The sequence below is a fragment of the Schistocerca nitens genome, chromosome 1, assembly GCF_023898315.1.
Source record: "Schistocerca nitens isolate TAMUIC-IGC-003100 chromosome 1, iqSchNite1.1, whole genome shotgun sequence".
Classification (NCBI taxonomy): Eukaryota; Metazoa; Arthropoda; class Insecta; order Orthoptera; family Acrididae; genus Schistocerca; species Schistocerca nitens.
In genome coordinates, this window is record NC_064614.1 from 831,674,083 (window position 1) to 831,698,110 (window position 24,028).

At 60.2% G+C, this 24,028-nt stretch overlaps 1 protein-coding gene, 5 non-coding genes and 5 pseudogenes across 6 annotated transcripts in view; all 11 read left to right on the forward strand.

Annotated features, from left to right (window-relative positions):
- The first annotated feature begins 691 nt into the window (after window positions 1-691).
- Window positions 692-803, forward strand: LOC126204835 (U2 spliceosomal RNA; annotated as a pseudogene).
- Window positions 804-6,881: 6,078 nt separating this feature from the next.
- Window positions 6,882-7,055, forward strand: LOC126204647 (U2 spliceosomal RNA; annotated as a pseudogene).
- A 732-nt stretch (window positions 7,056-7,787) lies between these two features.
- Window positions 7,788-7,980, forward strand: LOC126204348 (U2 spliceosomal RNA). The gene has a single exon (XR_007540486.1). It is a non-coding gene; the product is annotated as a U2 spliceosomal RNA (small nuclear RNA).
- A 735-nt stretch (window positions 7,981-8,715) lies between these two features.
- Window positions 8,716-8,908, forward strand: LOC126204355 (U2 spliceosomal RNA). Its single transcript, XR_007540487.1, has one exon. It is a non-coding gene; the product is annotated as a U2 spliceosomal RNA (small nuclear RNA).
- A 730-nt stretch (window positions 8,909-9,638) lies between these two features.
- On the forward strand, window positions 9,639-9,831 carry LOC126204363 (U2 spliceosomal RNA). Its single transcript, XR_007540488.1, has one exon. It is a non-coding gene; the product is annotated as a U2 spliceosomal RNA (small nuclear RNA).
- A 729-nt stretch (window positions 9,832-10,560) lies between these two features.
- Window positions 10,561-10,672, forward strand: LOC126204890 (U2 spliceosomal RNA; annotated as a pseudogene).
- Window positions 10,673-16,637: 5,965 nt separating this feature from the next.
- Window positions 16,638-16,809, forward strand: LOC126204702 (U2 spliceosomal RNA; annotated as a pseudogene).
- Window positions 16,810-17,544: 735 nt separating this feature from the next.
- Window positions 17,545-17,737, forward strand: LOC126204371 (U2 spliceosomal RNA). Its single transcript, XR_007540489.1, has one exon. It is a non-coding gene; the product is annotated as a U2 spliceosomal RNA (small nuclear RNA).
- Window positions 17,738-18,471: 734 nt separating this feature from the next.
- On the forward strand, window positions 18,472-18,664 carry LOC126204377 (U2 spliceosomal RNA). The gene has a single exon (XR_007540490.1). It is a non-coding gene; the product is annotated as a U2 spliceosomal RNA (small nuclear RNA).
- Window positions 18,665-19,400: 736 nt separating this feature from the next.
- Window positions 19,401-19,512, forward strand: LOC126204857 (U2 spliceosomal RNA; annotated as a pseudogene).
- Window positions 19,414-24,028, forward strand: part of LOC126206573 (uncharacterized) — a 58,010-nt gene continuing 53,395 nt past the window's right edge. Inside the window, exon 1 of the mRNA XM_049938879.1 lies at window positions 19,414-19,520. The gene's annotated coding sequence lies outside the window, so the exon portion shown is untranslated. The remainder of the gene's footprint in view (window positions 19,521-24,028) is intronic.

Genomic DNA, 24,028 nt, shown 5'->3' on the forward strand with positions numbered 1-24,028 from the left:
TCAGATATTCCGCTGATAGCAAAACTTGTCGTAGTTGTCGATGTGCCCAGTAGTTAGCTGCTTACACACCACGTACTCTTTAAATTAATTTTAGATTATCGCAAGTATTCAATTTTTTTTTTTTTTTTTTTTGCCTTTAGCCGGACCCCTCTTGCAGCCGCATTACACCAGGCTGGCAATTTATGGGGGCACACAACAGTGCCTTCAGATGCCTCGTTGGCGTCTCTTATGGTCCGGCCACAGATAATTTTAATTAAATTTTTTGGAGTTATAACCTTAGCTCCTCGCGAACGTCGTCGTCGCCGCCGCACGCACGCAGAATACGTGTGTACACACACATATGCAGTAGGCGGTGGACGATGTAAGCACTCGGCTAGGTGTAGCTCGCGCCGGCCTCGCGCCGGTGTAGCTCGCGCCGGCCTGGCGCTGCTGTGGGGCGGCCGCACGGCTTCTGCACCGCCCTGGCAGCTAGCGGCGGTCAAATGGGAGTCGCCGTTTACTCTTCGACATGGACGCTAGTACTGGGCTGTTGACGATTGCTCTCGTGAATTGTCGTTCCTTCCGGCACTTGCTTTTGCGATGTTTTCGACGGTCGCCTGTTGCCATATCGGCCCGTACCACCGTGTGTCACTCCCACATGTGGAGCGCACACGCTGCAAGCATTTAGGCCCTTCCACTGCGGGTTTTCCTTATCGCTTCTCGGCCTTTTGGCTAAGATCAAAGTGTAGTATCTGTTCTTATCAGCTTAATACAAGCTAATATGGGCTGATTTCTGCACCGGGAAGCGGTCGCGCTTATTCTCTTGTTTCAGGTCCGCGACCTGAACAATGGAGCTCGTGGTGACGCTGCCGGCGGACGTCTTCCGCTGCCGGATCTGCTTCGTCACCAAGGCTGCAGGCAGGCCAACTTTTGGCGAGTACAAGGACCACTCGGCCCTTCTCCGCCACTACAGGAGGCTGCACGACCCGGAAACGGTCCCCGTTTTCGAGTGCGCGTTTTGCGGCCGACGCGACCCGCAGCTGAAGAAGCTGCGAACGCATCAGCGGTCCTGCAATGCAGAGTCCGCCACCCCCGGCGCTGCCAGTCGGGGGAGTGTGAGTATGGGACACGATGCCGTGTCTGGCTCTCTGGGGCACCCAGAGAGGTCGGCCGGCGGGAGGTCACAGGCGAGGGCCCCCGAAGCTAGTAGGACAGGCCCTTCGTCCTTAGTTAGTGCTGGGCGAAAGCCACAGGCGAAAGCGGCTCGGGAAGCTAGTACCATAGGCCGCCTAGCCTTAGATAATAGAGAGGGGCTATGGCCACAGCCCAGTCCGGTCCCCGAAGCTAGTAGGACAGACCGGCTGGACTTAGGATTAACTTACGCGGCGGTCCTGACCCGCAGCAGCGTGGTGGGTTCACAGGCTGCCTTGCCCTCACCCTGTGTGAGTGTGCAGGCGTCTGCGACACCCAGGACGGCGGTGGTTGCTACCCCCGCGTCGTGCGTACTGTGTGTGCGCACGCCGAGGAGGTCTGGCATCCCCCTGCCGATACGCTCCGCGACGTCAACCGCGTCGCCACGAGTGCCGAGCGCAAGTTCGGGAGGTGAAGGCAGCACGCTGCCGACGCCTGCCGCCGAACGCGTCGCTCCGGCCAGAGGCGCAATGTCCGGCAAAGGCCGCGGCTCGCCGCTGCCCGCGCCGGTCTCTGTACCCAGTGGTGTACGCTGGCCACGTCGTGCGGCTGCCGCAGGCGCCTCCCGCCCGCCATCTGTCGGGAGCGTGGGTACCGGCCTGGGACTGCCGCCCGCATTCGCTACGCCGCCAACAGGTGGCTCTGCGATGCGGGTGGACAGTGGCAGGCAGGCTGCCTCGCTCGCCGCGACCGGTGGTGTTGTTACTCACGGCGCAGCCGCGCCGCTGTTTGACGCACCAAAGGCCGCGAGCCCGGCGGATGTACCGGACGGTGTGGTGCTTGTGCGGTCACAGACGTACACGCGCCGCGTTTCCTCTGCCCTGCCGGCGGCCACGTCGAGTGACGCCAGTCACTCCGTCTCCGCTCAGGCAGGGAGTGCTACTAACAAAACAGCTCTTGTTACAGATAATGAGTGGCACATAGTCACCCCACGGAGGGACAGACGCCGTGCTACAGGACGCAGACCGCCACCTCCTGACCGACGGCGCATTATACCGCCCAGTCCGCGTAACAGCGGCCCTGCGCAAGCCAACGCGTCTGGGCGGCCGGCGCGAGCTACACCTGGTGTATCTCGCGCCGGCGACCGGGCGCGGGCGACCGCTGGGCCATCTGTTGGCGGCGCGGCGAACAACAGCCGCGGTGCGCTGGGCCCCAGCGCCAGGCCGGCGCGAGCTACACCACGTGTTTCTCGCGCCGGCGGCCGGGCGCGGGCGACCGCTGGGCCATCTGTTGGCGGCGCGGCGAACAGCAGCCGCGGTGCGCCGGGTCCGAGCGCCAGGCCGGCGCGAGCTACACCTGGAGACGCCCGGCCGGCGCAGGCTACGCCGACCACCTCTGCGACCACTGCGCCATCTGGTAGCGACCGTCGGGCACCCAGTCCGCGTAACAGCGGCCCGGGGCGAGCCGGCGCGTCCGGTCGGCCGGCGCGAGCTACACCTCGTGTTTCTTGCGCCGGCGGCGGGCCGCTGGCGACCGCCGGGCCATCTGTTGGCGGCGCGGCGAACACCAGCCGCGGTGCGCCCGACCCGAGCGCCAGGCCGGCGCGAGCTACACCGGCCCCTGCTGCTACCGCTGCGCCACCTGCCAACGGCGCGGCAATTGAAAGCAGCACTGCGCGGTCCACGCCAGATGGCAGCGCGGCACCACCACCGACGCAGACGACGGAACGGCGCGACGTGAGCGGAGGGACTGCAGCTGCGTCTCCGAGACATGGCAGCAAGAAGAGGAGACGCCGACGTCGTAACGACCGTCCCAGTCCCAACCTCCCGCCGCAAAACTCCCGTCCTCCACCTAACCTGACAGGCCCTCCTGTTCCCTCCGAACAGGGCGCAACAGAGGCAGCTCCGCCCTCCCCTCCCCTGGCCGACGCCCGGCTAACGGAGAGGCAGCGGCGCTGGCTGGCGGCCCTGGACGGCGTCCACGACCAGCAGTGGGACGCATTCGTCGCGGTCGTCGAGAGCTACATCTCCGAGATCGCCGAGACGAAGCCACAACGCCAGGCAGCCGGAGATCGACAGGATGGGCCACCAGCAGCAGCACACCGCGGCCAGGGCCGCGCCGACGCTGCTGCCAATCCCCCTCCCCCTGCCCCTACACGCGGCCGCGGTGGGCAGCGCGGTGGACGTGGCGCACGGCGTGCGGCGGCCGCCGAGCGTCGGTACGACGCGAATGCAGCGTCTGAGATTCAGAAGCTGTACCGCGCGGACCGGCGCAAGGCGATGCAGCGCGTCCTTGGCGAGACGTCGCCGTACTGCCAAATCGATGGCAGCGTGCTCACGGAGCACTTTAAGGGGGTATACTCTAAATCTGACTTCTCTGTTACAGATTTACCAGCTGCTGTCCCGGACTTTGCCGCCACCACGCCTCCTGATGTCAGCGAGGAGGTCCTGCTGCCGATCACCCCTTCAGAGGTGCAACAGCGGCTCCAAAAGGCGAGCAACACTGCTCCTGGGGCAGACGGAGTCACCTACTCGGACTTGCGACGTGAGGATCCTGGCTGCCATGTGCTAGCTAAGATCTTCTCGCGCTGCTGGAATGAGCGGAAGACTCCGGTGCAGTGGAAAATATCCACTACCGTCCTCATCCACAAGAAAGGGGACGTCTCGGACGTGACAAACTGGCGGCCTCTAGCATTGAGCTCTACCATCTCTAAGCTCTTTGCTGCAATCGTTGCGGACCGCACTTCACTCTGGGCAGAGCGTTTGAACCTGCTCTCCCCAGAACAGAAGGGCTTCCGCACGTTTGAAGGCTGCTATGAGCACAACTTCATTGTGCAGACGGCGATTGATGATGCAAGGCGCAGGGGAGGCCAAGCATGCTTTGCTTGGCTTGATCTGGCGAATGCTTTCGGCTCAGTGCCTCACGCTCACCTCCTTGGAGTACTGAGCAGGATGGGACTGCCAGAGCAATTGCACCATCTAATTGCCGACATGTACGATGGTTGCTCCACCCGTGTCCGTACATCTGACGGACTAACGGAGGAGATTGAGATCCAGGCGGGGGTCAAGCAGGGCTGTCCACTGTCGCCCATCGTCTTTAATCTCGCGCTCGAGCCGGTACTTCGCGCCGCAACCTCGCTCAGAAATGAGTGTGGTATTCCGCTTTGCGGCGTCAGTGTGAGTGCACTGGCGTATGCGGACGATATCGTGCTTCTGGCGCGGGACTCAGAGGCGATGCAGACGCTCCTCAATGTTGTGGGTGAGGCGGCGACGTGGGCCGGGCTTACCTTCAAGCCGTCGAAGTGTGCCACGCTTCACATCCGCCGTCGGCAGACACTAGGCTCGGTATTCGCCCTGCAAGGGGGAGAACCAGCCGTGCTCGGTGCGGGTGACGCCTACCTCCATCTTGGCGTTCCCACCGGGTACAAAGTCACGCAGACGCCAACGGATGCGATCGCGGCAATTCGACGTGACTTGCAGCACCTGGACGCTTCCCTGCTGGCTCCTTGGCAGAAGATTGACGCTGTGCGTGTCTTCCTCCTCCCTAGGCTTGACTTTGTCATGCGGGGCGGAGCGGTACGCAAGGGGCCGCTATCTGCGCTCGACAAGGCAGTGAAAGCGGCTGTCAAATCATGGCTCTTCCTTCCACAGCGTGCGTCCACTGAACAGCTGTACCTCGCGCTGGGAGAGGGAGGATGCGGCCTGACGCCGCTCGCGGACGCTGCGGACATCTCCACCATCGTCCACGGCTTCCGCATGCTGCACTGCGACGACGCCACCGTCCGCGACATCGCCTGGGCCACTCTATCCACGGCCGTGCGCCGCCGACTGGGGAGGGAGCCGAGTCGATCCGACTTGGCCACCTACCTTAGCGGCAGCACTGAGGGCGACCTCGCACGTGACGGAGGTGACATCCAGTCACTGTGGACACGCGTCAGGAACGCCACAAGGCGCCTAGCGCCGCGTGGCGTCACCTGGCGCTGGAGTGAACTGTTGTCTGAGTTGCAGGTGGAGGTCGGCGGCCGACCCGCCATCGCTGACGACGCGGAACACGACGGCATCGGAGGGGTGACGCAGCCGGCCACGGAGAGGACGGCGCCTGGATCTACACGACACCTCGAAGATGGCGGCGATGGACCGCAACACGATGATGACAGCGTGGGACGCACCGTCAACACTGGCGTCGAGCATGTCCGGGTGGGAGGGGGCGCCAAACGTCTTCTCTCGCGGACGCTCCGCGAGTGTCTGAGGCAGCGCCTGCGCCACATCCTACTCAGAAAACCGGACCAGGGGAAGGTGTTCGAGTGCACCAGGGAGTCCACAGCGTCCAACCACTTCATAGCGGGAGGCAAATACACTCGCTTCGCAGACTGGCGCTTTATTCATCGCGCCAGGCTCGGAGTCGTGCCTCTGAACGGATGTCGCCGCTTTGATGGGCGGGCAAATACCAACAAAGCCTGCCGACGCTGTGGCCACAACAATGAGACGCTCCCGCACGTAATCAACGCGTGTATGGTGCACTCAGCAGCCCTGCAGTATCGCCACAACGCGGTCCTCAACCGCCTCGCGACAGCAGTCGCTGGGCGGCCAAGGAGAGGAAACACTGCTGTTCCTGACATCAGGATCAACCAAGCCGTCATAGGGGACAGCAGTGGGCTGCGTCCGGACCTCGTAATAACTGACGAGGCCGCGAAGACTGTGACCATCGTCGATGTGACAATCCCCTTCGAGAATAGGCGGATTGCGCTCGACAACGCTCGGCAACTGAAGAGGATAAAGTACGCCGACGTTGCGCGCGGATTAGCCGCTCGCGGCTATTCCGTCACTGTCGACGCCCTGGTTGTCGGCAGTCTGGGGGCGTGGGACCGCCAGAGCGATGCGGTGCTTCGGCACCTAGGCATCGCCAGCCGCTACTGCCAACTGATGCGGCGATTGATGGTGTCCGACACCATCAAGTGGTCCCGCGACATCTACGTTGAACACATCACTGGCCACCGCCAGTATGTGTCCCCCTAGACTGTGGCATGCTCTGACGTCAGGCTGCGAGACCCTCGAGACTGCAGTCGTCGGAGAACTTCGAGGTCGGTGCCTTCGTGTCGTCGGTGTCGAGATTCTCCTTCACGACGCGGGACCTGCGGCGTTACACCATCTTCGCGCCGCACTGCAGCAGTGCCGAGTCAGTAGCGGTGCGTGCGGTGCTGCCTGGTGCCCCTCCCTCCGTGGTGGCCGCCGAATATGGCCCCCACCTCGGTTGGCGCGGTGCTGGGCGGCGCCGTACGTGTGCCTACTGCCCGGCAGTCTCCAGCCAGCGTGGGAAGCAACACCCTCCTGCCACGACACCCCAGTGACGTCCGCCGCAAGGCGGACAGAGGGGAGAAGTCCGGCTGAGTGTGACCCGCCTGCGTGCGTGGCGCACCAGCCGCTGGCAGCCGTGCATGTGCAGTGCGCTGTCAGGGCATGGAGATGAATCAAATAAACACAAAATAGCTCCTAAATTAGGTCCAAACTACCCCTGATCTGACATAAGTAAGGCCGCGCCTACCGCGGGATTAATCTTAAGGTAATATACTTAAGTATCCGCGCCTAACGCGGCCTCATGATATTTAAGTAGTGGGCTTAACCCACGAACTAGAATAGTGATTAAATACTTAAGTACGGTTAGAACCGTTTTTCTTAATTCTTTCTAAACTTAATAAATCTGTAAAACTCGCATTGTATAGAGTCATTAATATTCTTCTCTTAAATTTATACTTCTTAAATATGTAACTAAGAATTATCTCGATAAATAAAAATCTGTTCTTATCAGCTTAATATCTGATACGTCCTGCATCGCAGGACCAGAATATTAAACTCATTTTTGGCTCATGACGGAGTGCTAGGGGCTTGCTCCACCTCTGTCGCGGGTTGGCCCGGCATTGCAGTACCGCCGGGATCGGCCCACCTAAAATTAATTAAAACACAGCCTGAAATGGGTTAATATTCTGCAGTGGTCAGATATTCCGCTGATAGCAAAACTTGTCGTAGTTGTCGATGTGCCCAGTAGTTAGCTGCTTACACACCACGTACTCTTTAAATTAATTTTAGATTATCGCAAGTATTCAATTTTTTTTTTTTTTTTTGCCTTTAGCCGGACCCCTCTTGCAGCCGCATTACACCAGGCTGGCAATTTATGGGGGCACACAACAGTGCCTTCAGATGCCTCGTTGGCGTCTCTTATGGTCCGGCCACAGATAATTTTAATTAAATTTTTTGGAGTTATAACCTTAGCTCCTCGCGAACGTCGTCGTCGCCGCCGCACGCACGCAGAATACGTGTGTACACACACATATGCAGTAGGCGGTGGACGATGTAAGCACTCGGCTAGGTGTAGCTCGCGCCGGCCTCGCGCCGGTGTAGCTCGCGCCGGCCTGGCGCTGCTGTGGGGCGGCCGCACGGCTTCTGCACCGCCCTGGCAGCTAGCGGCGGTCAAATGGGAGTCGCCGTTTACTCTTCGACATGGACGCTAGTACTGGGCTGTTGACGATTGCTCTCGTGAATTGTCGTTCCTTCCGGCACTTGCTTTTGCGATGTTTTCGACGGTCGCCTGTTGCCATATCGGCCCGTACCACCGTGTGTCACTCCCACATGTGGAGCGCACACGCTGCAAGCATTTAGGCCCTTCCACTGCGGGTTTTCCTTATCGCTTCTCGGCCTTTTGGCTAAGATCAAAGTGTAGTATCTGTTCTTATCAGCTTAATATCTGATACGTCCTGCATCGCAGGACCAGAATATTAAACTCATTTTTGGCTCATGACGGAGTGCTAGGGGCTTGCTCCACCTCTGTCGCGGGTTGGCCCGGCATTGCAGTACCGCCGGGATCGGCCCACCTAAAATTAATTAAAACACAGCCTGAAATGGGTTAATATTCTGCAGTGGTCAGATATTCCGCTGATAGCAAAACTTGTCGTAGTTGTCGATGTGCCCAGTAGTTAGCTGCTTACACACCACGTACTCTTTAAATTAATTTTAGATTATCGCAAGTATTCAATTTTTTTTTTTTTTTTTTTTGCCTTTAGCCGGACCCCTCTTGCAGCCGCATTACACCAGGCTGGCAATTTATGGGGGCACACAACAGTGCCTTCAGATGCCTCGTTGGCGTCTCTTATGGTCCGGCCACAGATAATTTTAATTAAATTTTTTGGAGTTATAACCTTAGCTCCTCGCGAACGTCGTCGTCGCCGCCGCACGCACGCAGAATACGTGTGTACACACACATATGCAGTAGGCGGTGGACGATGTAAGCACTCGGCTAGGTGTAGCTCGCGCCGGCCTCGCGCCGGTGTAGCTCGCGCCGGCCTGGCGCTGCTGTGGGGCGGCCGCACGGCTTCTGCACCGCCCTGGCAGCTAGCGGCGGTCAAATGGGAGTCGCCGTTTACTCTTCGACATGGACGCTAGTACTGGGCTGTTGACGATTGCTCTCGTGAATTGTCGTTCCTTCCGGCACTTGCTTTTGCGATGTTTTCGACGGTCGCCTGTTGCCATATCGGCCCGTACCACCGTGTGTCACTCCCACATGTGGAGCGCACACGCTGCAAGCATTTAGGCCCTTCCACTGCGGGTTTTCCTTATCGCTTCTCGGCCTTTTGGCTAAGATCAAAGTGTAGTATCTGTTCTTATCAGCTTAATATCTGATACGTCCTGCATCGCAGGACCAGAATATTAAACTCATTTTTGGCTCATGACGGAGTGCTAGGGGCTTGCTCCACCTCTGTCGCGGGTTGGCCCGGCATTGCAGTACCGCCGGGATCGGCCCACCTAAAATTAATTAAAACACAGCCTGAAATGGGTTAATATTCTGCAGTGGTCAGATATTCCGCTGATAGCAAAACTTGTCGTAGTTGTCGATGTGCCCAGTAGTTAGCTGCTTACACACCACGTACTCTTTAAATTAATTTTAGATTATCGCAAGTATTCAATTTTTTTTTTTTTTTGCCTTTAGCCGGACCCCTCTTGCAGCCGCATTACACCAGGCTGGCAATTTATGGGGGCACACAACAGTGCCTTCAGATGCCTCGTTGGCGTCTCTTATGGTCCGGCCACAGATAATTTTAATTAAATTTTTTGGAGTTATAACCTTAGCTCCTCGCGAACGTCGTCGTCGCCGCCGCACGCACGCAGAATACGTGTGTACACACACATATGCAGTAGGCGGTGGACGATGTAAGCACTCGGCTAGGTGTAGCTCGCGCCGGCCTCGCGCCGGTGTAGCTCGCGCCGGCCTGGCGCTGCTGTGGGGCGGCCGCACGGCTTCTGCACCGCCCTGGCAGCTAGCGGCGGTCAAATGGGAGTCGCCGTTTACTCTTCGACATGGACGCTAGTACTGGGCTGTTGACGATTGCTCTCGTGAATTGTCGTTCCTTCCGGCACTTGCTTTTGCGATGTTTTCGACGGTCGCCTGTTGCCATATCGGCCCGTACCACCGTGTGTCACTCCCACATGTGGAGCGCACACGCTGCAAGCATTTAGGCCCTTCCACTGCGGGTTTTCCTTATCGCTTCTCGGCCTTTTGGCTAAGATCAAAGTGTAGTATCTGTTCTTATCAGCTTAATATCTGATACGTCCTGCATCGCAGGACCAGAATATTAAACTCATTTTTGGCTCATGACGGAGTGCTAGGGGCTTGCTCCACCTCTGTCGCGGGTTGGCCCGGCATTGCAGTACCGCCGGGATCGGCCCACCTAAAATTAATTAAAACACAGCCTGAAATGGGTTAATATTCTGCAGTGGTCAGATATTCCGCTGATAGCAAAACTTGTCGTAGTTGTCGATGTGCCCAGTAGTTAGCTGCTTACACACCACGTACTCTTTAAATTAATTTTAGATTATCGCAAGTATTCAATTTTTTTTTTTTTTGCCTTTAGCCGGACCCCTCTTGCAGCCGCATTACACCAGGCTGGCAATTTATGGGGGCACACAACAGTGCCTTCAGATGCCTCGTTGGCGTCTCTTATGGTCCGGCCACAGATAATTTTAATTAAATTTTTTGGAGTTATAACCTTAGCTCCTCGCGAACGTCGTCGTCGCCGCCGCACGCACGCAGAATACGTGTGTACACACACATATGCAGTAGGCGGTGGACGATGTAAGCACTCGGCTAGGTGTAGCTCGCGCCGGCCTCGCGCCGGTGTAGCTCGCGCCGGCCTGGCGCTGCTGTGGGGCGGCCGCACGGCTTCTGCACCGCCCTGGCAGCTAGCGGCGGTCAAATGGGAGTCGCCGTTTACTCTTCGACATGGACGCTAGTACTGGGCTGTTGACGATTGCTCTCGTGAATTGTCGTTCCTTCCGGCACTTGCTTTTGCGATGTTTTCGACGGTCGCCTGTTGCCATATCGGCCCGTACCACCGTGTGTCACTCCCACATGTGGAGCGCACACGCTGCAAGCATTTAGGCCCTTCCACTGCGGGTTTTCCTTATCGCTTCTCGGCCTTTTGGCTAAGATCAAAGTGTAGTATCTGTTCTTATCAGCTTAATACGAGCTAATATGGGCTGAGTTCTGCACCGGGAAGCGGTCGCGCTTATTCTCTTGTTTCAGGTCCGCGACCTGAACAATGGAGCTCGTGGTGACGCTGCCGGCAGACGTCTTTCGCTGCCGGATCTGCTTCGTCACCAAGGCGGCAGGCAGACCAACCTTTGGCGAGTACAAGGACCACTCGGCCCTTCTCCGCCACTACAGGAGGCTGCACGACCCGGAAACGGTCCCCGTTTTCGAGTGCGCGTTTTGCGGCCGACGCGACCCGCAGCTGAAGAAGCTGCGGACGCATCAGCGGTCCTGCAATGCAGAGTCCGCCACCCCCGGCGCTGCCAGTCGGGGGAGTGTGAGTATGGGACACGATGCCGTGTCTGACTCTCTGGGGCACCCAGAGAGGTCGGCCGGCGGGAGGTCACAGGCAAGGGCCCCCGAAGCTAGTAGGACAGGCCCTTCGTCCTTAGTTAGTGCTGGGCGAAAGCCACAGGCGAAAGCGGCTCGGGAAGCTAGTACCATAGGCCGCCTAGCCTTAGATAATAGAGAGGGGCTATGGCCACAGCCCAGTCCGGTCCCCGAAGCTAGTAGGACAGACCGGCTGGACTTAGGTTTAACATACGCGGCGGTCCTGACCCGCAGCAGCGTGGTGGGTTCACAGGCTGCCTTGCCCTCACCCTGTGTGAGTGTGCAGGCGTCGGTGACACCCAGGACGGCGGTGGTTGCTACCCCCGCGTCGTGCGTACTGTGTGTGCGCACGCCGAGGTGGTCTGGCATCCCCCTGCTGATACGCTCCGCGACGTCAACCGCGTCGCCACGAGTGCCGAGCGCAAGTTCGGGAGGTGAAGGCAGCACGCTGCCGACGCCTGCCGCCGAACGCGTCGCTCCGGCCAGAGGCGCAGTGTCTGGCAAAGGCCGCGGCTCGCCGCTGCCCGCGCCGGCCATTGCACCCAGTGGCGTACGCTGGCCACGTCGTGCGGCTGCCGCAGGCGCCTCCCGCCCGCCATCTGTCGGGAGCGTGGGTACCGGCCTGGGACTGCCGCCCGCATTCGCTACGCCGCCAACAGGTGGCTCTGCGATGCGGGCGGACAGTGGCAGGCAGGCTGCCTCGCTTGCCGCGACCGGTGGTGTTGTTACTCACGGCGCAGCCGCGCCGCTGGTTGACGCACCAAAGGCCGCGAGCCCGACGGATGTACCGGACGGTGTGGTGCTTGTGCGGTCGCAGACGTACACGCGCCGCGTTTCCTCTGCCCTGCCGGCGGCCACGTCGAGTGACGCCCGTCACTCCGTCTCCGTTCAGGCAGGGAGTGCTACTAAACAAACAGCCTCTGTTTCAGATAACGAGTGGCACATAGTCACCCCACGGAGGGACAGACGCCGTGCTGCAGGACGGAGAACACCGCCCCCGGACCGACGGCGCATTATACCGCCCAGTCCGCATAACAGCGGCCCGGCGCGAGCAAACGCGTCTGGGCGGCCGGCGCGAGCTACACCTCGTGTATCTCGCGCCGGCGGCCGGGCGCGGGCGACCGCTGGGCCATCTGTTGGCGGCGCGGCGAACACCAGCTGCAGTGCGCCCGACTCGAGCGCCAGACCGGCGCGAGCTACACCTGGAGACGCCCGGCCGGCGCGGGCTACGCCGACTACCTCTGCGACCCCTGCGCCATCGAGTAGCGACCGTCGGGCACCCAGTCCGCGTAACAGCGGCCCGGGGCGAGCCAGCGCGCCCGGTCGGCCGGCGCGAGCTACACCTCGTGTTTCTCGCGCCGGCGGCGGGCCGCTGGCGACCACCGGGCCATCTGTTGGCGGCGCGGCGAACACCAGCCGCGGTGCGCCCGACCCGAGCGCCAGACCGGCGCGAGCTACACCGGCCCCTGCTGCTACCGCTGCGCCACCTGTCATCGGCGCGGCGACCGACAGCAGCGCTGCGCGGCCCACACCAGATGGCAGCACGGCACCACCACCGACGCAGACGACGGAACGGCGCGACGTGAGCGGAGGGACTGCAGCTGCGTCTCCTACACATGGCAGCAAGAAGAGGAGACGCCGACGTCGTAACGACCGTCCCAGTCCCAACCTCCCGCCGCAAAACTCCCGTCCTCCACCTGACCTGACAGACCCTCCTGTACCCTCCGAACAGGGCGCAACACAGGCAGCTCCGCCCCCCCCTCCCCCGGCCGACGCTCGGCTAACGGAGAGGCAGCGGCGCTGGCTGGCGGCCCTGGAGAGCGTCCACAACCAACCATGGGACGCATTCGTCGCGGTCGTCGAGGACTTCATCTCCGAGATCGCCGAGACGAAGCCACAACGCCAGGCAGCCGGAGATCGACAGGATGGGCCACCAGCAGCAGCGCACCGCGGCCAGGGCCGCGCCGACGCCTCTGCCAATCCCCCTCCTCCTGCCCCTACACGCGGCCGCGGTGGGCAGCGCGGTAGACGTGGCGCACGGCGCGCGGCGGCCGCCGAGCGTCGGTACGACGCGAGTGCAGCGTCTGAGATTCAGAAGCTGTACCGCGCGGACCGGCGCAAGGCGATGCAGCGCGTCCTTGGCGAGACGTCGCCGTACTGCCAAATCGATGGCAACGTGCTCACGGAGCACTTTAAGGGGGTATATTCTAAATCTGTTTTTTCTGTTACAGATTTACCAGCTGCTGTCCCGGACTTTGCCGCCACCACGCCTCCTGATGTCAGCGAGGAGGTCCTGTCGCTGATCACCTCCACGGAGGTGCAACAGCGGCTCCAGAAGGCGAGCAATACTGCTCCTGGGGCAGACGGAGTCACCTACTCGGACCTGCGACGTGAGGATCCTGGCTGCCATGTGCTGGCTAAGATCTTCTCGCGCTGCTGGAATGAGCGGAAGACTCCGGTACAGTGGAAAGTATCCACTACCGTCCTCATCCACAAGAAAGGGGACGTCTCGGACGTGACGAACTGGCGGCCTTTAGCATTGAGCTCCACCATCTCTAAGCTCTTTGCTGCAATCGTTGCGGACCGCACTTCTCTCTGGGCAGAGCGGTTGAACCTGCTCTCTCCAGAACAGAAGGGCTTCCGCACGTTTGAAGGCTGCTATGAGCACAACTTCATTGTGCAGACGGCAATTGATGATGCAAGGCGCAGGGGAGGCCAAGCATGCTTTGCTTGGCTTGACCTGGCGAATGCTTTCGGTTCAGTGCCTCACGCTCACCTCCTTGGAGTACTGAGCAGGATGGGACTACCAGAGCAATTGCATCAGCTAATTGCCGATATGTACGATGGTTGCTCCACCCGTGTCCGTACATCTGACGGACTAACGGAGGAGATAGAGATCCTGGCGGGGGTCAAGCAGGGCTGTCCACTGTCGCCCATCGTCTTTAACCTCGCGCTCGAGCCGGTACTTCGCGCCGCAACCTCGCTCAGAAATGAGTGTGGTATTGCGCTTTGCGGCGTCAGTGTGAGTGCACTGGCGTATGCGGACGATATCGTGCTTCTGGCGCGGGATTCAGAGGCGATGCAGACGCTCCTCAATGTTGTGGGTGAGGCGGCGACGTGGGCCGGGCTTACCTTCAAGCCGTCGAAGTGTGCCACGCTTCACATCCGCCGTCGGCAGACACTAGGCTCGGTATTCGCCCTGCAAGGGGGAGAACCAGCCGTGCTCGGTGCGGGTGACGCCTACCTCCATCTTGGCGTCCCCACCGGGTACAAAGTCGCGCAGACGCCAACGGATGCGATCGCGGCAATTCGACGCGACTTGCAGCACCTGGACGCTTCCCTGCTGGCTCCCTGGCAGAAGATCGACGCTGTGCGTGTCTTCCTCCTTCCCAGGCTTGACTTTGTCATGCGGGGCGGAGCGGTACGCAAGGGGCCGCTATCTGCACTTGACAAGGCAGTGAAAGCGGCTGTCAAATCATGGCTCTTCCTTCCACAGCGTGCGTCCACTGAACAGCTGTACCTCGCGCTGGGAGAGGGAGGATGCGGCCTGACGCCGCTCGCGGACGCTGCGGACATCTCAACGATCGTCCACGGCTTCCGCATGCTGCACTGCGACGACACCACCGTCCGCGACATCGCCTGGGCCACTCTATCTACGGCCGCGCGCCGCCGGCTGGGGAGGGAGCCAAGTCGACCCGACTTGGCCACCTACCTTAGCGGCAGCACTGAGGGCGACCTCGCACGTGACGGAGGTGACATCCAGTCACTGTGGACACGCGTCAGGAACGCCACAAGGCGCCTAGCGCCGCGTGGCGTCACCTGGCGCTGGAGTGAACTGTTGTCTGAGTTGCAGGTGGAGGTCGGCGGCCGACCCGCCATCGCAGACGACGCGGAACACGGCGGCATCGGAGGGGTGACGCAGCCGGCCACGGAGAGGACGGCGCTTGGGACTACACGACACCTCGAAGATGGCGGCGATGGACCGCAACACGATGATGACAGCGTGGGACGCACCGTCAACACTGGCGTCGAGCATGTCCGGGTGGGAGGGGGCGCCAAACGTCTTCTCTCGCGGACGCTCCGCGAGTGTCTGAGACAGCGCCTGCGCCACATCCTACTCAGAAAACCGGACCAGGGGAAGGTGTTCGAGTGCACCAGGGAGTCCACAGCGTCCAACCACTTCATAGCGGGAGGCAAATACACCCGCTTCGCAGACTGGCGCTTTATACATCGCGCCAGACTCGGAGTCGTGCCTCTGAACGGATGTCGCCGCTTTGATGGGCGGGCAAACAACAACAAAGCCTGCCGACGCTGTGGCCACAACAATGAGACGCTCCCGCACGTAATCAACGCGTGTATGGTGCACTCAGCAGCCCTGCAGTATCGCCACAACGCGGTCCTCAACCGCCTCGCGACAGCAGTCGCTGGGCGGCCAAGGAGAGGAAACACTGCTGTTCCTGACATCAGGATCAACCAAGCCGTCATAGGGGACAGCAGTGGGCTGCGTCCGGACCTCGTAATAACTGACGAGGCCGCGAAGACTGTGACCATCGTCGATGTGACAATCCCCTTCGAAAATAGGCGGATTGCGCTCGACAACGCTCGGCAACTGAAGAGGATAAAGTACGCCGACGTTGCGCGCGGATTAGCCGCTCGCGGCTATTCCGTCACTGTCGACGCCCTGGTTGTCGGCAGTCTGGGGGCGTGGGACCGCCAGAACGATGCGGTGCTTCGGCACCTAGGCATCGCCAGCCGCTACTGCCAACTGATGCGGCGATTGATGGTGTCCGACACCATCAAGTGGTCCCGCGACATCTACGTTGAACACATCACTGGCCACCGCCAGTATGTGTCCCCCTAGACTGTGGCATGCTCTGACGTCAGGCTGCGAGACCCTCGAGACTGCAGTCGTCGGAGAACTTCGAGGTCGGTGCCTTCGTGTCGTCGGTGTCGAGATTCTCCTTCACGACGCGGGACCTGCGGCGTTACACCATCTTCGCGCCGCACTGCAGCAGTGCCGAGTCAGTAGCGGTGCGTGCGGTGCTGCCTGGTGCCCCTCCCTCCGTGGTGGCCGCCGAATATGGCCCCCACCTCGGTTGGCGCGGTGCTGGGCGGCGCCGTACGTGTGCCTACTGCCCGGCAGTCTCCAGCCAGCGTGGGAAGCAACACCCTCCTGCCACGACACCCCAGTGACGTCCGCCGCAAGGCGGACAGAGGGGAGAAGTCCGGCTGAGTGTGACCCGCCTGCGTGCGTGGCGCACCAGCCGCTGGCAGCCGTGCATGTGCAGTGCGCTGTCAGGGCATGGAGATGAATCAAATAAACACAAAATAGCTCCTAAATTAGGTCCAAACTACCCCTGATCTGACATAAGTAAGGCCGCGCCTACCGCGGGATTAATCTTAAGGTAATATACTTAAGTATCCGCGCCTAACGCGGCCTCATGATATTTAAGTAGTGGGCTTAACCCACGAACTAGAATGGTGATCCAATACTTAAGTACGGTTAGTACCGTTTTTTTTCTTAAATTTATCTAAGCTTAATAAACCTGTAAAACTCGTATTGTATAGAGTCATGAATATTCTTTTCTTAAATTTATACTTCGTAAGATTGTAACTAAGAATTATCTCGGAAATAAAAATCTGTTCTTATCAGCTTAATATCTGATACGTCCTGCATCGCAGGACCAGAATATTAAACTCATTTTTGGCTCATGACGGAGTGCTAGGGGCTTGCTCCACCTCTGTCGCGGGTTGGCCCGGCATTGCAGTACCGCCGGGATCGGCCCACCTAAAATTAATTAAAACACAGCCTGAAATGGGTTAATATTCTGCAGTGGTCAGATATTCCGCTGATAGCAAAACTTGTCGTAGTTGTCGATGTGCCCAGTAGTTAGCTGCTTACACACCACGTACTCTTTAAATTAATTTTAGATTATCGCAAGTATTCAATTTTTTTTTTTTTTTTTTTTGCCTTTAGCCGGACCCCTCTTGCAGCCGCATTACACCAGGCTGGCAATTTATGGGGGCACACAACAGTGCCTTCAGATGCCTCGTTGGCGTCTCTTATGGTCCGGCCACAGATAATTTTAATTAAATTTTTTGGAGTTATAACCTTAGCTCCTCGCGAACGTCGTCGTCGCCGCCGCACGCACGCAGAATACGTGTGTACACACACATATGCAGTAGGCGGTGGACGATGTAAGCACTCGGCTAGGTGTAGCTCGCGCCGGCCTCGCGCCGGTGTAGCTCGCGCCGGCCTGGCGCTGCTGTGGGGCGGCCGCACGGCTTCTGCACCGCCCTGGCAGCTAGCGGCGGTCAAATGGGAGTCGCCGTTTACTCTTCGACATGGACGCTAGTACTGGGCTGTTGACGATTGCTCTCGTGAATTGTCGTTCCTTCCGGCACTTGCTTTTGCGATGTTTTCGACGGTCGCCTGTTGCCATATCGGCCCGTACCACCGTGTGTCACTCCCACATGTGGAGCGCACACGCTGCAAGCATTTAGGCCCTTCCACTGCGGGTTTTCCTTATCGCTTCTCGGCCTTTTGGCTAAGATCAAAGTGTAGTATCTGTTCTTATCAGCTTAATATCTGATACGTCCTGCATCGCAGGACCAGAATATTAAACTCATTTTTGGCTCATGACGGAGTGCTAGGGGCTTGCTCCACCTCTGTCGCGGGTTGGCCCGGCATTGCAGTACCGCCGGGATCGGCCCACCTAAAATTAATTAAAACACAGCCTGAAATGGGTTAATATTCTGCAGTGGTCAGATATTCCGCTGATAGCAAAACTTGTCGTAGTTGTCGATGTGCCCAGTAGTTAGCTGCTTACACACCACGTACTCTTTAAATTAATTTTAGATTATCGCAAGTATTCAATTTTTTTTTTTTTTTTTTTGCCTTTAGCCGGACCCCTCTTGCAGCCGCATTACACCAGGCTGGCAATTTATGGGGGCACACAACAGTGCCTTCAGATGCCTCGTTGGCGTCTCTTATGGTCCGGCCACAGATAATTTTAATTAAATTTTTTGGAGTTATAACCTTAGCTCCTCGCGAACGTCGTCGTCGCCGCCGCACGCACGCAGAATACGTGTGTACACACACATATGCAGTAGGCGGTGGACGATGTAAGCACTCGGCTAGGTGTAGCTCGCGCCGGCCTCGCGCCAGTGTAGCTCGCGCCGGCCTGGCGCTGCTGTGGGGCGGCCGCACGGCTTCTGCACCGCCCTGGCAGCTAGCGGCGGTCAAATGGGAGTCGCCGTTTACTCTTCGACATGGACGCTAGTACTGGGCTGTTGACGATTGCTCTCGTGAATTGTCGTTCCTTCCGGCACTTGCTTTTGCGATGTTTTCGACGGTCGCCTGTTGCCATATCGGCCCGTACCACCGTGTGTCACTCCCACATGTGGAGCGCACACGCTGCAAGCATTTAGGCCCTTCCACTGCGGGTTTTCCTTATCGCTTCTCGGCCTTTTGGCTAAGATCAAAGTGTAGTATCTGTTCTTATCAGCTTAATATCTGATACGTCCTGCATCGCAGGACCAGAATATTAAACTCATTTTTGGCTCATGACGGAGTGCTAGGGGCTTGCTCCACCTCTGTCGCGGGTTGGCCCGGCATTGCAGTACCGCCGGGATCGGCCCACCTAAAATTAATTAAAACACAGCCTGAAATGGGTTAATATTCTGCAGTGGTCAGATATTCCGCTGATAGCAAAACTTGTCGTAGTTGTCGATGTGCCCAGTAGTTAGCTGCTTACACACCACGTACTCTTTAAATTAATTTTAGATTATCGCAAGTATTCAATTTTTTTTTTTTTTTTTTTTTGCCTTTAGCCGGACCCCTCTTGCAGCCGCATTACACCAGGCTGGCAATTTATGGGGGCACACAACAGTGCCTTCAGATGCCTCGTTGGCGTCTCTTATGGTCCGGCCACAGATAATTTTAATTAAATTTTTTGGAGTTATAACCTTAGCTCCTCGCGAACGTCGTCGTCGCCGCCGCACGCACGCAGAATACGTGTGTACACACACATATGCAGTAGGCGGTGGACGATGTAAGCACTCGGCTAGGTGTAGCTCGCGCCGGCCTCGCGCCGGTGTAGCTCGCGCCGGCCTGGCGCTGCTGTGGGGCGGCCGCACGGCTTCTGCACCGCCCTGGCAGCTAGCGGCGGTCAAATGGGAGTCGCCGTTTACTCTTCGACATGGACGCTAGTACTGGGCTGTTGACGATTGCTCTCGTGAATTGTCGTTCCTTCCGGCACTTGCTTTTGCGATGTTTTCGACGGTCGCCTGTTGCCATATCGGCCCGTACCACCGTGTGTCACTCCCACATGTGGAGCGCACACGCTGCAAGCATTTAGGCCCTTCCACTGTGGGTTTTCCTTATCGCTTCTCGGCCTTTTGGCTAAGATCAAAGTGTAGTATCTGTTCTTATCAGCTTAATACAAGCTAATATGGGCTGATTTCTGCACCGGGAAGCGGTCGCGCTTATTCTCTTGTTTCAGGTCCGCGACCTGAACAATGGAGCTCGTGGTGACGCTGCCGGCGGACGTCTTCCGCTGCCGGATCTGCTTCGTCACCAAGGCTGCAGGCAGGCCAACTTTTGGCGAGTACAAGGACCACTCGGCCCTTCTCCGCCACTACAGGAGGCTGCACGACCCGGAAACGGTCCCCGTTTTCGAGTGCGCGTTTTGCGGCCGACGCGACCCGCAGCTGAAGAAGCTGCGAACGCATCAGCGGTCCTGCAATGCAGAGTCCGCCACCCCCGGCGCTGCCAGTCGGGGGAGTGTGAGTATGGGACACGATGCCGTGTCTGGCTCTCTGGGGCACCCAGAGAGGTCGGCCGGCGGGAGGTCACAGGCGAGGGCCCCCGAAGCTAGTAGGACAGGCCCTTCGTCCTTAGTTAGTGCTGGGCGAAAGCCACAGGCGAAAGCGGCTCGGGAAGCTAGTACCATAGGCCGCCTAGCCTTAGATAATAGAGAGGGGCTATGGCCACAGCCCAGTCCGGTCCCCGAAGCTAGTAGGACAGACCGGCTGGACTTAGGATTAACTTACGCGGCGGTCCTGACCCGCAGCAGCGTGGTGGGTTCACAGGCTGCCTTGCCCTCACCCTGTGTGAGTGTGCAGGCGTCTGCGACACCCAGGACGGCGGTGGTTGCTACCCCCGCGTCGTGCGTACTGTGTGTGCGCACGCCGAGGAGGTCTGGCATCCCCCTGCCGATACGCTCCGCGACGTCAACCGCGTCGCCACGAGTGCCGAGCGCAAGTTCGGGAGGTGAAGGCAGCACGCTGCCGACGCCTGCCGCCGAACGCGTCGCTCCGGCCAGAGGCGCAGTGTCCGGCAAAGGCCGCGGCTCGCCGCTGCCCGCGCCGGTCTCTGTACCCAGTGGTGTACGCTGGCCACGTCGTGCGGCTGCCGCAGGCGCCTCCCGCCCGCCATCTGTCGGGAGCGTGGGTACCGGCCTGGGACTGCCGCCCGCATTCGCTACGCCGCCAACAGGTGGCTCTGCGATGCGGGTGGACAGTGGCAGGCAGGCTGCCTCGCTCGCCGCGACCGGTGGTGTTGTTACTCACGGCGCAGCCGCGCCGCTGTTTGACGCACCAAAGGCCGCGAGCCCGGCGGATGTACCGGACGGTGTGGTGCTTGTGCGGTCACAGACGTACACGCGCCGCGTTTCCTCTGCCCTGCCGGCGGCCACGTCGAGTGACGCCAGTCACTCCGTCTCCGCTCAGGCAGGGAGTGCTACTAACAAAACAGCTCTTGTTACAGATAATGAGTGGCACATAGTCACCCCACGGAGGGACAGACGCCGTGCTACAGGACGCAGACCGCCACCTCCTGACCGACGGCGCATTATACCGCCCAGTCCGCGTAACAGCGGCCCTGCGCAAGCCAACGCGTCTGGGCGGCCGGCGCGAGCTACACCTGGTGTATCTCGCGCCGGCGACCGGGCGCGGGCGACCGCTGGGCCATCTGTTGGCGGCGCGGCGAACAACAGCCGCGGTGCGCTGGGCCCCAGCGCCAGGCCGGCGCGAGCTACACCACGTGTTTCTCGCGCCGGCGGCCGGGCGCGGGCGACCGCTGGGCCATCTGTTGGCGGCGCGGCGAACAGCAGCCGCGGTGCGCCGGGTCCGAGCGCCAGGCCGGCGCGAGCTACACCTGGAGACGCCCGGCCGGCGCAGGCTACGCCGACCACCTCTGCGACCACTGCGCCATCTGGTAGCGACCGTCGGGCACCCAGTCCGCGTAACAGCGGCCCGGGGCGAGCCGGCGCGTCCGGTCGGCCGGCGCGAGCTACACCTCGTGTTTCTTGCGCCGGCGGCGGGCCGCTGGCGACCGCCGGGCCATCTGTTGGCGGCGCGGCGAACACCAGCCGCGGTGCGCCCGACCCGAGCGCCAGGCCGGCGCGAGCTACACCGGCCCCTGCTGCTACCGCTGCGCCACCTGCCAACGGCGCGGCAATTGAAAGCAGCACTGCGCGGTCCACGCCAGATGGCAGCGCGGCACCACCACCGACGCAGACGACGGAGCGGCGCGACGTGAGCGGAGGGACTGCAGCTGCGTCTCCGAGACATGGCAGCAAGAAGAGGAGACGCCGACGTCGTAACGACCGTCCCAGTCCCAACCTCCCGCCGCAAAACTCCCGTCCTCCACCTAACCTGACAGGCCCTCCTGTTCCCTCCGAACAGGGCGCAACAGAGGCAGCTCCGCCCTCCCCTCCCCTGGCCGACGCCCGGCTAACGGAGAGGCAGCGGCGCTGGCTGGCGGCCCTGGACGGCGTCCACGACCAGCAGTGGGACGCATTCGTCGCGGTCGTCGAGAGCTACATCTCCGAGATCGCCGAGACGAAGCCACAACGCCAGGCAGCCGGAGATCGACAGGATGGGCCACCAGCAGCAGCACACCGCGGCCAGGGCCGCGCCGACGCTGCTGCCAATCCCCCTCCCCCTGCCCCTACACGCGGCCGCGGTGGGCAGCGCGGTGGACGTGGCGCACGGCGTGCGGCGGCCGCCGAGCGTCGGTACGACGCGAATGCAGCGTCTGAGATTCAGAAGCTGTACCGCGCGGACCGGCGCAAGGCGATGCAGCGCGTCCTTGGCGAGACGTCGCCGTACTGCCAAATCGATGGCAGCGTGCTCACGGAGCACTTTAAGGGGGTATACTCTAAATCTGACTTCTCTGTTACAGATTTACCAGCTGCTGTCCCGGACTTTGCCGCCACCACGCCTCCTGATGTCAGCGAGGAGGTCCTGCTGCCGATCACCCCTTCAGAGGTGCAACAGCGGCTCCAAAAGGCGAGCAACACTGCTCCTGGGGCAGACGGAGTCACCTACTCGGACTTGCGACGTGAGGATCCTGGCTGCCATGTGCTAGCTAAGATCTTCTCGCGCTGCTGGAATGAGCGGAAGACTCCGGTGCAGTGGAAAATATCCACTACCGTCCTCATCCACAAGAAAGGGGACGTCTCGGACGTGACAAACTGGCGGCCTCTAGCATTGAGCTCTACCATCTCTAAGCTCTTTGCTGCAATCGTTGCGGACCGCACTTCACTCTGGGCAGAGCGTTTGAACCTGCTCTCCCCAGAACAGAAGGGCTTCCGCACGTTTGAAGGCTGCTATGAGCACAACTTCATGGTGCAGACGGCGATTGATGATGCAAGGCGCAGGGGAGGCCAAGCATGCTTTGCTTGGCTTGATCTGGCGAATGCTTTCGGCTCAGTGCCTCACGCTCACCTCCTTGGAGTACTGAGCAGGATGGGACTGCCAGAGCAATTGCACCATCTAATTGCCGACATGTACGATGGTTGCTCCACCCGTGTCCGTACATCTGACGGACTAACGGAGGAGATTGAGATCCAGGCGGGGGTCAAGCAGGGCTGTCCACTGTCGCCCATCGTCTTTAATCTCGCGCTCGAGCCGGTACTTCGCGCCGCAACCTCGCTCAGAAATGAGTGTGGTATTCCGCTTTGCGGCGTCAGTGTGAGTGCACTGGCGTATGCGGACGATATCGTGCTTCTGGCGCGGGACTCAGAGGCGATGCAGACGCTCCTCAATGTTGTGGGTGAGGCGGCGACGTGGGCCGGGCTTACCTTCAAGCCGTCGAAGTGTGCCACGCTTCACATCCGCCGTCGGCAGACACTAGGCTCGGTATTCGCCCTGCAAGGGGGAGAACCAGCCGTGCTCGGTGCGGGTGACGCCTACCTCCATCTTGGCGTTCCCACCGGGTACAAAGTCACGCAGACGCCAACGGATGCGATCGCGGCAATTCGACGTGACTTGCAGCACCTGGACGCTTCCCTGCTGGCTCCTTGGCAGAAGATTGACGCTGTGCGTGTCTTCCTCCTCCCTAGGCTTGACTTTGTCATGCGGGGCGGAGCGGTACGCAAGGGGCCGCTATCTGCGCTCGACAAGGCAGTGAAAGCGGCTGTCAAATCATGGCTCTTCCTTCCACAGCGTGCGTCCACTGAACAGCTGTACCTCGCGCTGGGAGAGGGAGGATGCGGCCTGACGCCGCTCGCGGACGCTGCGGACATCTCCACCATCGTCCACGGCTTCCGCATGCTGCACTGCGACGACGCCACCGTCCGCGACATCGCCTGGGCCACTCTATCCACGGCCGTGCGCCGCCGACTGGGGAGGGAGCCGAGTCGATCCGACTTGGCCACCTACCTTAGCGGCAGCACTGAGGGCGACCTCGCACGTGACGGAGGTGACATCCAGTCACTGTGGACACGCGTCAGGAACGCCACAAGGCGCCTAGCGCCGCGTGGCGTCACCTGGCGCTGGAGTGAACTGTTGTCTGAGTTGCAGGTGGAGGTCGGCGGCCGACCCGCCATCGCTGACGACGCGGAACACGACGGCATCGGAGGGGTGACGCAGCCGGCCACGGAGAGGACGGCGCCTGGATCTACACGACACCTCGAAGATGGCGGCGATGGACCGCAACACGATGATGACAGCGTGGGACGCACCGTCAACACTGGCGTCGAGCATGTCCGGGTGGGAGGGGGCG